Source organism: Tupaia chinensis, unplaced genomic scaffold, assembly GCF_000334495.1.
Source record: "Tupaia chinensis unplaced genomic scaffold, TupChi_1.0 Scaffold000074_1, whole genome shotgun sequence".
NCBI lineage: Eukaryota > Metazoa > Chordata > Mammalia > Scandentia > Tupaiidae > Tupaia > Tupaia belangeri.
The window spans coordinates 7822027-7834501 of record NW_006159534.1 but is presented as its reverse complement, the minus strand read 5'-3'; the positions used below and the strand labels follow the sequence as shown (position 1 = coordinate 7834501).

At 37.7% G+C, this 12475-nt stretch overlaps 1 protein-coding gene and 1 pseudogene across 1 annotated transcript in view; one reads left to right on the top strand and one right to left on the bottom strand.

The window, feature by feature from the left end:
* Nucleotides 1-12475, top strand: part of GREM2 (gremlin 2, DAN family BMP antagonist) — a 150577-nt gene that overhangs the window by 68240 nt on the left and 69862 nt on the right.
* LOC102477631 (calponin-3 pseudogene) lies at nt 6254-7287 on the bottom strand (annotated as a pseudogene).

The following is a 12475-nucleotide window of genomic DNA, read 5'->3' as shown; positions in this document are numbered from 1 at the left end:
CTACTCAATTGCCCTCTTTTTAGCCCATAGCCTCATTTTAAACTGGTGTCCTATGTTCCAGATACCTTCTGTTTGAGTATCTTCAAAAATTGAATACATGTAGGGACCAGTAGTTAGTGTAATGGCTATGTTGCTGGACTCCTATGTAGTCGACTGCGGTTCAAGTCCCAGACCCGGTGGCTTAAACTCATGCCAGGCGCATGTGCATGTGTGCCCAAGATCCTGAGAAGAGAAAGGAGGAGAAGAGATTGCAGTGTGGCCATCCCCTCTAGGGGGTGATGCTGCAGAATTTTAGGAACTGAGCTGGGGAAGCAGCTGGGGATTCATACTTTCGGGATCTTGGGCACGCACGCACATCCACCAAGCAAGCGTTTAAGCCATTGGGTCCAGGACTCAAACAACTGTCAACAACGTGGGAATCCAGCAACATAGCCATTATGCCAACTGCTGGTCCCAAGTCTGAGATTCTAGCATGCAAACATCTACTCAATTGCCCTCTTTTTAGCCCATAGCCTCATTTTAAACTGGTGTCCTATGTTCCAGATACCTTCTGTTTGAGTATCTTCAAAAATTGAATACATGTAAGTGTAATGGCTATGTTGCTGGACTCCCATGTAGTCGACTGCGGTTCAAGTCCCAGACCCGGTGGCTTAAACTCATGCCAGGCGCATGTGCATGTGTGCCCAAGATCCTGAGAAGAGAAAGGAGGAGAAGAGATTGCAGTGTGGCCATCCCCTCTAGGGGGTGATTTCTCGCTTTCTGTCTCTATGTCTCTCTCTGTCTTTCTGGAGAGTGCAAGTGCCCTATAGCGAAAACCTCTCCAAAAAAAAAAGGAATACATGTATACACATATGCATGTATAGGCACGTGAATAATAGATGTGTATGTACTTAGCAAATAGATATGTATCTCTGGTGAGTCTCTGGACAGTCTCCTTGTACACACACACAAAAGTAGGGGTGCTGGAAGTGCAATTTCTTTCTAAACAGATCTTCAGCCAGCGTCTGTATTTGTAGCTTCAAATTCATCCCTATTCACAAGGTCCTCAATTCTATTCGACTATTTCTCTGCTCACTTCCACTCTAAAAATTACCAGTGGTCATTCGTGCAGCCTCCAAAAATTTTGTTATTGTCTATTCTATTTGTTTATTTGAATTTCTTTCTTTATCTTCACAAATTGCTATGGATCACTTGACAGAGAGAGAGAAAGGGATGTGAGGAAGCATCCCCAGAAGGGGTAGGGGAAGATGGCCATGCTACAATCCTTTCTCCTCCATTCTTCTCTCAGAATTTTGGGCACACATGCACATACACCCAGTATGTTTTTGAATCCACTGGGTTCAGGACTCAAACCACAAAGTTGATCATGTGGGAATCCAGCCACCTTAACACCGTGCCACCATCTGTTTTTTTCTTAAACAACATCCTTCTTTTCCTTAATGTCTTCACTGTCATTTAAGTGTTTTTATGAACTACAATGATATTTTTTATATATTTCAATTTGCTGTTTTTGTATAATGGTCCACTTTGATTTTTTTTATTATTTATGTGGCAGAATTCCAAAAATTGTCAGATTTTGTATTCTGTTATTTGCAAAGGAAAAGAACATCTTAAAGGATTTGTTTGAAGTTCAGTTTAGGGCCAGCTCAGTGTTGCAGTGGCTATGCACAGCTCAAGCAATGCTATGTCACACAGGAGAATGAGGGTTCAGTTCCATGACCACCTGGACATACTGAGGGTACATGCCCATGATCCTAGCTGGCTGAAAAGGCTGGAGGGCATTGTGGCTTTGGGATCCTATAAAGGATGCTTGTTTCTCTGTCTCTGTCTCTTATGAAAAAAAAAAAACTTTAAAAATAAAATAAAACTTGATTGATTTTTAACTTTAAGCCATAATTTCATTTCATCTTAAAATATTTAATGTAACTTAAGTGAATATATTACATAAAGCTACTGAGGGTATTCAAATCAAATGACAGAGAAAAATGGTGTTCAGCAACAAATATCCATCTCTCATCATTTTTCGTAAGATTTTACTGACTACACAGTATTAGGATGTGCTCCACTAGAAACTCTTTCAAAATTGCATGGAGGTGTTACAGAACTCATGTTTGTCATATGTTAGAAAAATTAATTCAACAGAGAAAATAAGAGCCAAAGGTTGTTAACTCAAAGGCGACTAAGATATCCTGGCAATTAAAATCTGTCTACTCTGTGGGAATTATGAATTAACTGCAGTTTTTGCATCTGTTTCCAATCACGTTATTCTCCAAGGATAGTAGGGGTGAGTGGCTAATGGATAACATACTTTAAATATCTTTCCGGTACAATTTTTTTTTTAACTCTCAAATCATTGAAGGCCCATTTTACACTTATCTCTTGATCTTCTGATAAGTTCCTCCTAACTATATCATCTACATCCAAACTATGTGACACCAACATTTCCTGTTGTGCATGCTCAATTCCAGTTAATGTACAACTTTCGGTTCTATCCTCCGAGGCAGCAAGGGAGCCCACCAAACACCACCAGCTTCATTTTTCCATGATTTGGCTTTGATATAACTTGATCCTAAACATTTTTATTTTTTATAAATACTTAAACTATACCAAGTTTAGAAACCACATCTACTCATTTATTTCCACGTGGCCAACAATTATAAGCTAATGCTTTTTGGCCTCATATTTTGCACGAGGTTCCCTGCCAAGTGTTTTACATGTTTTAACTATATCCAACGCTCGTAACAATTTAGTATTGCGGATCTGTAAACCAAGGCACAAAAAAGTAAAATAACACAAAGATTATATAATCAATGAGTAATAAAATTATGACTCAAATCTGGTCTACCTGTCCCCCCCAATACTGCATTTTTTAACATTACAAAATAAGGCCTCCCAATACAGACACAATTCTTAAATTAGAATTATATGTTTGCATTAGCATAATTAATGAAGAGAAATAGAAGAAAAGGGAAAAGGGACAAGATATGTCAACTCAAATTCCCAAAGAAGGAAAGCACTGTTATTATTAGAATGATAAAGATGCTTACGAATACATGAAAATCATTGTGCAAATTGTGAAATCTAAATCCAAGTACTATTTATTTTGTGACAGTGTAAAAATTGCAATTTTTATAATGATTTAATACTTGCCAGTGTTCTACCTAAGCAAATTATGTTTGTTGTTTGTCCATGTCAACACCTAAAATTATTGCATACTTGTTTAAATTCAACTGGGTTTTGGGAGTTACCACTACTATACTACCATAACACATATTGTGTGTGTGTATATATACACACATACATACATATACATACATACATGTATATATATAAATTTAATATAGTTTATATATATGTATATACACGTAATAACACATACAAAATGTGTGTGTGTGTGTGTGTGTGTGTATTTATTTATTTATTTATTTATTTATTTATTTATTTATTTAAATTAGGGGACTCTTAACTAATTTAACACTTGTCTGTTTACCTGCTTACCTACCTAGGGTTCCTAGTCTGAAGTCTGAAAATACTTAGGAATTTTGGCTCTGAGAACTGAATAAATACAACTCAGGAATTGTGTACAATCTGAAAATTATAGAACATGAACACATTCTTACGTATTTAGCTTATTCAGTGATCATCTGAAATTTTACTTTGCTTTTGAAATCAACTAGGAATTTTTAAAACCTGAATTTTAATTTTAGTGCTAAAAACTTCAAAATAGAAGAATTCTCTTTTTTCTATATAATTCTGTTTCTTGATCACTCTTCTGAGTCAGAAAAAAGGAGAACACATACAAATTTAAAAATATATATATCCTACTGAGGTACTTATAACACATTTTAACAGGGATTATAAGAGGTAGAGATTAATCAAATGACACTAGTGCTCTAAAAAGAACTTAGAATCAAATGGAAGGAAAATCACATGGAAAAAACTAAGACATATTTATCAATATTTATAATAAATGGCATAAATGATCAACTTCACATGAGATATACAATGCAAGAGAATTGCCTATGTGGAGGCCACAGTGTGGCTCAAAAATCTTCAAGGCTGATGCACATGGGAAGGTTTTGGGTTAGTATCCTGAAACCTTTCTTAGTACACCAGACAAGGGTGTACTGATCCAGGGTTGGCTGAGGCTGGGGGGGAGGGGGTAGATATGCACGTGGTGTGTCTCTCTTTCTTTCTCCCTGTCTTTGTCATTATGGAAGTAATAAATTAACTTTTTTAAAAAGAGAATTGTTTATACGTCTAGGAAAAGGTAATCATCTCCAATTTCATTGGGTTTGTTGGTACAGAGAAATTGTTTGCCTCTCTTGACATTATTCGTCCTCACAATAGACTGTGCTCCATGAAGCCAAGGATCATATATACTTGTTCCTTTTAATAATTTCAGTACTTGGCACCATGTCTGTACGCAGAAGAGGACTGATAAATATTTTTTTGAGTGAACCAATTAAATTCTTTGATTCATTTATTTAATCTTTCCTATGTTTCTCACTGCTCTTCCAGACTATCTCATTCTCATTAGTTTTTTTATTGTTCCAGAAATTATTTTTAAAATTGAAATGTTACCTAGAAGAGGAAACGAACTCACCTAAGGATACCCTTGGGACAGAAGTGAACTAACTCAATAGTACCTAGGAAAGTCCATTTTTATTGGACAAGGGAAGATGATAGCAGAGATAGGAATTTAGGGGTAGGTTTATTTTTGTTTGATGGTTTTGGAGTGCAACCTGGATAGCCAGTAAGACACTACTTAGAAAGGAAGACACCAGATAAAAACTTTATAAGAGAAACAGAAGAAAATACCTAAAAGATAACTTCTCCAATGTATTATTTTACTTTATAGTGTTCCCACATTTATGAGTTTACTCCTAACTCTTTAACTGATGTATGAAGTGTCTTTGAAGACTCCATTTAGAGGAAATTTTAAAAGAAATAAAAGTTCCCTACCTTTTCCATTTGCAAAAGGAAGGTCAAGTGAAATCATGCACTTTTCTCCCTTCCATCTAAATAAGAATAAATTAATTTTGAAACTTATAACTCCATTTTGCTGTATCATACAGCTTTGCTGAATTTGTGGACATATTGGCCTGAGATACAAAGTAGTTGAATTTGTGTAAGGTGGTGGTAGTCCTTTGTTCTTGAAGCTATGCTTAGTTGCAAAGGACAACTGCTTCCTTCTGGGGCCATAAGTGGTATCTGAAGAAGAGATTTTGACTCCAGAGGTTGGTCCAAAAAGCCTGCAAAGTGATATATCATAGGTCACTGCTTCCTTCCAGGATCAAGAAACAAATACATGGTGAAAAGAGAAAGGGAGAACTAATGCATATGGCAGCCAGGTCCGGAGTTGCCCATCCAAACAATTCCAGAAGCTGGAGACTTAGCTGGGCTTGTCTGAAGGTGAGCACTTCAGCCAGTCAGGGCCAGTTGTTCACTCTTGCTAGAGAGTTTACCCATACTTACCTGCATTGGCTTTTCACTTTTTCTTCTTAGTCAGTATATTTTTTTTCTTTTCTTTTTTTTTTGAATGTTCAAAAAAAATAAGAATAGATACAATGGGATAAGTTTTGCTAAGAAATGATGCAGCAATAACAACAGTTGAAGAAAACAGAGCAACTCTACATTGATACATGGGCACAAATAGGAAGGGCAAACACACCACGCAGACCTAAATGTCTGCGGGCCTTTTTGTACATGGTGTTTAGAAACGCCACTCTGAGAAAATCTTGTCAGCTTAGGTAAGAAAATGAGTACACATGTAATCACAGATGCACACTGATCATGACTTTATATAAAAAAGTAGCAAACAATACTGTAGAAACATCAATATGTCAATTTTTAAATGGCTGCATCTTAGAATTAGTTAGCAAAGACCATATCTAACAGTAAGTACGAGTTTAGTCTTCCATGTAGAAACCAGATACACTAAACTGTAAAAAAAAAAAAAAAAGTTTCCTCTTTTTCAAAAATACCAGTGTAAGACTGAGAAAATGCTTAAATCTTTAACAAAAGAATTGACTATATGAGAGCACTCTCCTTTCATAGTATTCCTTTTACTTCACATGTGAGTTATGCTGTAGGGTTTAACTGTTATAGCACTAAAAGTTAATTATTTAGGGAAGAGGCATAAAAAGGAAAAAGGAATATATGTAAGGCAATTTTTTTATTAGGTACAGTAAGCATAATAGTGTTTTAGGAAGACAAGAAAAAAGTTACTCCAGGCTAGCTTGATTCTCACTGAATAAACAGTGGACTACATACTGAATGTCTCTGTATAAATCTAATAATCAATGCCTTGGTCGCCATATTGGTAATCTCTGGGGTAGTCATCTTGGTACTTGCCATGATACTCATCTGGATATTCTGCCTGGTAATCGTTATCACTGATTTCTGACCCATTTGTTCCTGTTCCTTGGCTTCCATTGTGAATGAGAGGTTCTGTGGGAGCAGCACAGTATTTGGGATCATATACTTGCCACCCAAGGCTGGACACATTCATTCCTCTCTGGAAAGCAACTTCGTTGGTACCCATCTGTAGAGAAGCAGTCAAGTTGTCCACTGATTGTGATCTTAGCTTCTGATCATAGATGTTTCGTCTGGTGCCTGGCACTAACATCCCAGCCTGTCTGGCTCCTTTGTTGGTGTCCATCTGCAGACTACTGTGGTCTGGTCAAAAGGTTAGTCAGTTTGCATTTGGGGATCTTAAAGGTGCCTCCTGGTCCCATGGGCTGTCATACTTGCCCAATTGGTATGTTTACTGGTTCTTATCTGCAAACCAATTACACTCCAGCCAGCTTTTAATTTCCCTTCATCAAAATGTCTTATTTGTTTCTCTGCATACTTAAATCCATTATCAATGTTCATGTGGAAATCTTCTTTTATGGTCAGATCTGCTAGAGCCACCCCGGGTAGTCTGAACTCGGGTCATATTTCCATTTTCAAAAAGATCATTTGCTTCAAATATGTTATGTGGGCTTCATACCATAAGCCTGAATAGCTTTAATAAAGTTGTCAGTATTTTCCCACTGGGGCCAGTTAAAGGAGGACTCACTGAGTTTCTTCACACAGCCTGGGTGTAGCTTGTTTATGAGTTCACAGAGGATGATGCCATCCTTTAGGCCCAACTGGAAGTTGGTGCCAAATGCTCATGCCTGTCAGCTCTCCTATCTAATTGTGAAGATCATCTTCTGCCTGATGATCATACTTTGAAGTAATCTTGTTCTTGACCTCCGCTCAGAGCCCATAGGAAGGGCTCTTGTCAAAGTGGGCCATGGTGGTGTGGCGGTGGGAAGGAGGCTACACTCAGGTCTGGAGGGGTCTGCCCTTGGTTCCCCTGCTTCTGGCCCCGAGGAGTGGCCTCCATGAAGGATGCTCAGAGCTTGCTCCTCTGGGCACAGCAAAAGATGCACAGATGCCATGGCTGAGAGGCAGCAGTGCCTGGGCTACTCGGTCCAACTGGGGTCAGCATAGCCTCCCAGTCTGCTCCAGAGTCCCACTGGCTGCCTTGCTCCAGTCAGTGTATTCTAAGCCACAGTTTCCCATTCTCTCTACATCTGTAGGGCATTTTCCATGGAATTTTATATATGAGGAATATTAAGAAAATCAAACTGTAAAGATAAGAGGAAAGATGTTATCCATTGAGGAATATGAATTCTGCTTTGGATTATTTATACACACATGCACAATTTTAAAAATTTCTCTGTGTATAGTTTATTGGTCTCGAAAGTATTTGCTATATAGAGCAACAGTGGCATGCCTGAGACCCTGCACTGCGTTTAACACAAAGTGTTAACTGTTTTTTTTAATTTATTTAATTTTATTTATGCATTAATTTATTTTACTTTGACTATAGAGAGACAGACACACACACACACACACACACACAGAGAGAGAGAGAGAGAGAGAGAGAGAGAGAGAGAGAGAGAGAAAGTGAGAAAACAAACCACCAGGTCCGGGACTTGAACTTTGGTCAGCCATGTGGGAGTGTCCAGTGCCTTAATCACCATGCCACCACTGGTCCCATAAAGTGTTAACTGTTTAAAGTGTGTGAGCTTGTATATGATTGCTAACGGGGAACTTGTGCCTAATTAAACACACAGACCTATCCTATCCTGTCACCATCTATACTTCCTGTTGAGTTGAGATTTTTGTACGTTTGACAGGTTGGTGGGCATATATGGGGCACAGGTGAGGATATCAAAAGAAATTCATGTAACTTGATTCTTAGGGAAGTAGGGAAATGGTGATAAAAGCTGTATATAGCATTTGCCCTGGGATCCTGAAAGTTGCACACAACCAAAATGCAAGAGAATCAAGAGTAGCTTAGCCTTCCACACTCAGGCTAGTTTTCCCCTTCAGACAATCAAATAGGCAGGCTGGAAATTACCCCTCCTTCTGTCTGTGCTACAGTCTAACTAGACCCATTGAGTGTGTATACCTTTATCTGATGCCCCAAAAGACTAGTTGTCTCACTTTTCATTCAGGGGTCACTTTTGCTCAGTGGTCAGGATATAGACACATCAAAGTCTTGTGATATTCAATAGACTTTTGATGTTCCCTGCATCACAGCATGCTGGGATCAAGTTGTCATATACAATCTGTAACACAGAATCTCTCAAAAATAACACTGAATTTCTGTCTTAGAAGATGTTTTCCTGGTTATTTAAGGCAAGAAATGCATAAAGTAGGGAAGAAATGCTTAAAAGAAACTTAAAAACCTTCAAATATAAAGAATGTGATCACCACCTACTCTTTTTTTAAACTTTTTAAATTATTGTATTTTATACATTCAGTCACTACATATCACTTACTTGTAAAGTGAATTTTCTCAGCATGAACACACTTCACACCAGTCCAGTTGAGGATAGCATACACATTATCAACAGATAATAATCCGTTTCTGTGTCCCATAAATGTCTTTCATACCCATGGAACACCACACAGAAGAGCTTAATAATTAGAAAAGAATGTTTTAATGTACTATCACCTTGTATATGCCTTGTTAAAGAACTTTCAAATATAGATGCATCCCCATCTCAAGTAGGCTAGAAAGATATTCTTCTGAATATTTAACCAATGACTCTGAGGTCTCAAGAGACTAGCTCTCACATCATGTAGCCTGTAGACATCAGGTCTACAAGAACTAGTCTCCTCCTACCTTAAGTCTCTTCAAACTCCACCAAAACTGCCTTTTTGTATCGGGAAATGTGCTTTTTTTTTTTTTTTAAAAAAAGGAAAGCCTCTGAAAGCTGAAATTACTAGAATTATTGTATAATACAAAACTGTTTTAGTTGAACATTTTCAATTTGATGGATTGAAATCAGAAGACTGAGTCAGTCATGATCTCATGGTCACTCATACTGTAGGCTTTTAAGGCGACTGCTACAAGGAAAATCTATGATCTCTCTCCACAAAGTCATTCAGTTCATTAATTATGTAGGTTAGGAGAAATGTAGGGAAGGCATTGTGGCACAGTCGAGAGTTCTGGCTTATAGTTCTGGACTACTCACAAAGACATATGTAATCTTAGACACAACACTGCTATTTGTACAATGCCCCAGGTTTTCTGATCTACAAAGAGTATAAAAGGTAGCATAATTTCTAGGATCCCTACTTTCTCTGAGAAACTATGACTTCCTGATGTGTTTTCCTCTTTTCTCCATTAACTCAATGAATACTTTCTCTCAATATTCTCACCTCTAGCCAGACTCAGCAGTTAAAAAGGGAAAAGAAAGAAAAGAAATAGAAGATTTTATTTCTCTGTTTTTTTATCTTTTTTAAAATTCTTATTTGTGATTACACTAAATACACCTCATTCAATTGCTCCTTTTAAAAATAAGCCTAATGACAATTTGATCCCAATAGTCAAAATATATCTTTTTCACAGAACTCAGTTTCCAACAAAAATCAATCTATTTTTTTTCCCCCATAGGTCAAGGATGTAAGAGTCATGGTAATTTCATTCCCAAGAACCACTGTTTCACTTTCCTTTGAATCCTCACGGAGCAGATCCAAATGCAAAGTCTCTCCCAGTGCTGAAGAAGACTCCATGCTTGGATTAGCTCCACAGAAAGCATGGGGCAGACAAGAAATCAGCCCAATTTCAGACTACAACAGAAGGGACCAGCAGTTAGCATAATGGCTATGTCGCTGGGCTCCCATGTAGTTGACTGTGGTTCGCGTCGCAGACCTGGTGGCTTAAAACTCACGCCAGGCGCGTGTGCGTGCGTGCCCAAGATCCCGAGAGGAGAATGGAGAAGAAGGGATTGCGGCATGGCCATCCCCCCTCCATCTCTTTCTGTCTGGCGAGCGCATGCACCCTATAGCAAAAACCTCTCCAAAAAAAGAGAGAATACAACAGAATAAATCAAATTAAAGAACATTCAGAAACATTTAGCCTATTACAGGAAACTTCTAGTGGATTGTTTTGGCCATGGATGGAGTCTTTCTTTCAAAATTAATATTCCTTTTAAATTCCAATTTTTCACTCTAATTGATCTTTATGCTCCTGTCATAGTAATTGCCATATATTCAAATATATAAAGGATGTAATCTCAATAATATAGCCAGAGGATGCTTAGAAACACCCATTTCTGGGACCAGCAGATGGCATAATAGTTACATCTCTAGACTCAAACGTAGTTAACATCAGTTCGAGTCCTGGACCAGGTGGCTTCAAAATCACACTGGACATGTATGTATGCTTACCCAAAATCCCAAGAGGAGAACGGAGGAGAAAGGATTGCATTGTGCCCATTCCCCCCACTGGGGGCGGGGGGGTGATTTTTCACTTTCTGTCTCTCTGTCTCTCTTTGTCTATTTGGCAAGCACATGTACCCTACAGCAAAAATTTCTCTTAAAAAAAATAAATGCCCATTTCTTGCATATGTCAGCATGATATTTGCTCTTGATCATTTGAAGAATTGCAATGTACAATGAAAATTATTTTGAATTAGTCTATTTATAATAAAAAAAATTAGAATCTTTTCTGCCTGACCTAAAAGATTAATATCCAATGTAAATATGGAAAAGATGCCATTGTAAGACAAGAAAGTCTTCAAACTCACTACTGAGTATTAGAGTTCTGTTTCCACCTCTCATTTTCAACACAGATTAACCTTTTCTAAAAGCTTTCTAGTTGATGCTATTTTTGGTCCTATTCCGTTTTCCCATGGCTCCCCAAAGCAACACACAAAAAATCTCATCATTTGTGCTTTAATTATGGTGTTTTCAGTGTTGGGTTACACCCACATTGACTCAAATCTTCTGAGCATTGCTGAAGAAAAGCAGAAAATTGTGCCCTAAGTTTCTTTATATATTATTAATTTGTGAACTCATCTGGGTCCTCCTGGCTTTACTCTGACCCTTAATCATTCCTTATCTTGTTTACACAGCCTGTAAGATTCTGCTCCTCTAGTGACCACCCTACTCTCCACAAATGGAAGCCTAAATCTTCTTTCTCCCTTGCCACCTCTGCGTTACTCCAAGCCACATGTTTCTCATGGTCTCCAGGCACATAGTGTCATTCTCTGGATCTCTTGTTCTTTCATCTTATCTCAGAGAAGGACTTGGATCTTCTCTTTCCCAAGGCCAAGGCTTTTTTAGTTATCTCAGTCTCATGACTTCCCATCTTCTCTTGAGTGCTATACTTTCAGATGCATTCTATTTACTTCTTGTATTTGCAGTCTTTGCCTTAGTACTGATTTATTTTGTGTCTTATAAATCTGTATAAACCTTCTATCAAAAACCAACAAAATACCTCTCCTTAGCCCTGATGTGATGCGTCTCTTTAGTATGACCAAGGAATTAACACATTATCTTCACTCTGCTCCCATCCTCCATCTCTGTGTGTTTTACTTTACTTCGAACAACCCGATCTGACTAATTGCTTCCTTGACTGGATCTTTCTTCCAGTGCTTATCAATGATTTCATAAATACCAAACCCCAAGGTCTTTTGTTCAGTTATTCTTCTTCTGGATTACTCTGTAGCTTTTCCTGAAATCAGTTTTCTTAGTGTCTATGATTTGACATGGACCTAGTATTCTTTATTTTGGAAGTTTTCTTTCTAAATGAAGGTTAATCATTTACTGTTTCTGCTCCTACCCTCCTGTAACTTGGACATTTGTTATTCACAGCCTTTTGGCTTTTTGTGTGTGTGTGTCATGAATTTCATCTATTCTCATGACTTAAAAGGACACATTTCTCAATCTTCAGTCTTAAACTTACTCTTCATCTTTAGCTTTCAATTAGATACCTGTACCAAAAAGTCCTGCCATTACTTAAACTAAATTAATTTTTTTTTTACCAAAACCAGTTTGTACTTCACATGTATATTATTGGAAATAGCAGCTTCCCATCAGCCCAAACTTATAGCTTTTGAATCCTGAACAAAAAAGGATAATAGAGACCAGAATGTGATAAGAGCTTTAAGAGAACTACATGCAAAGTAGCAGTTGGAAT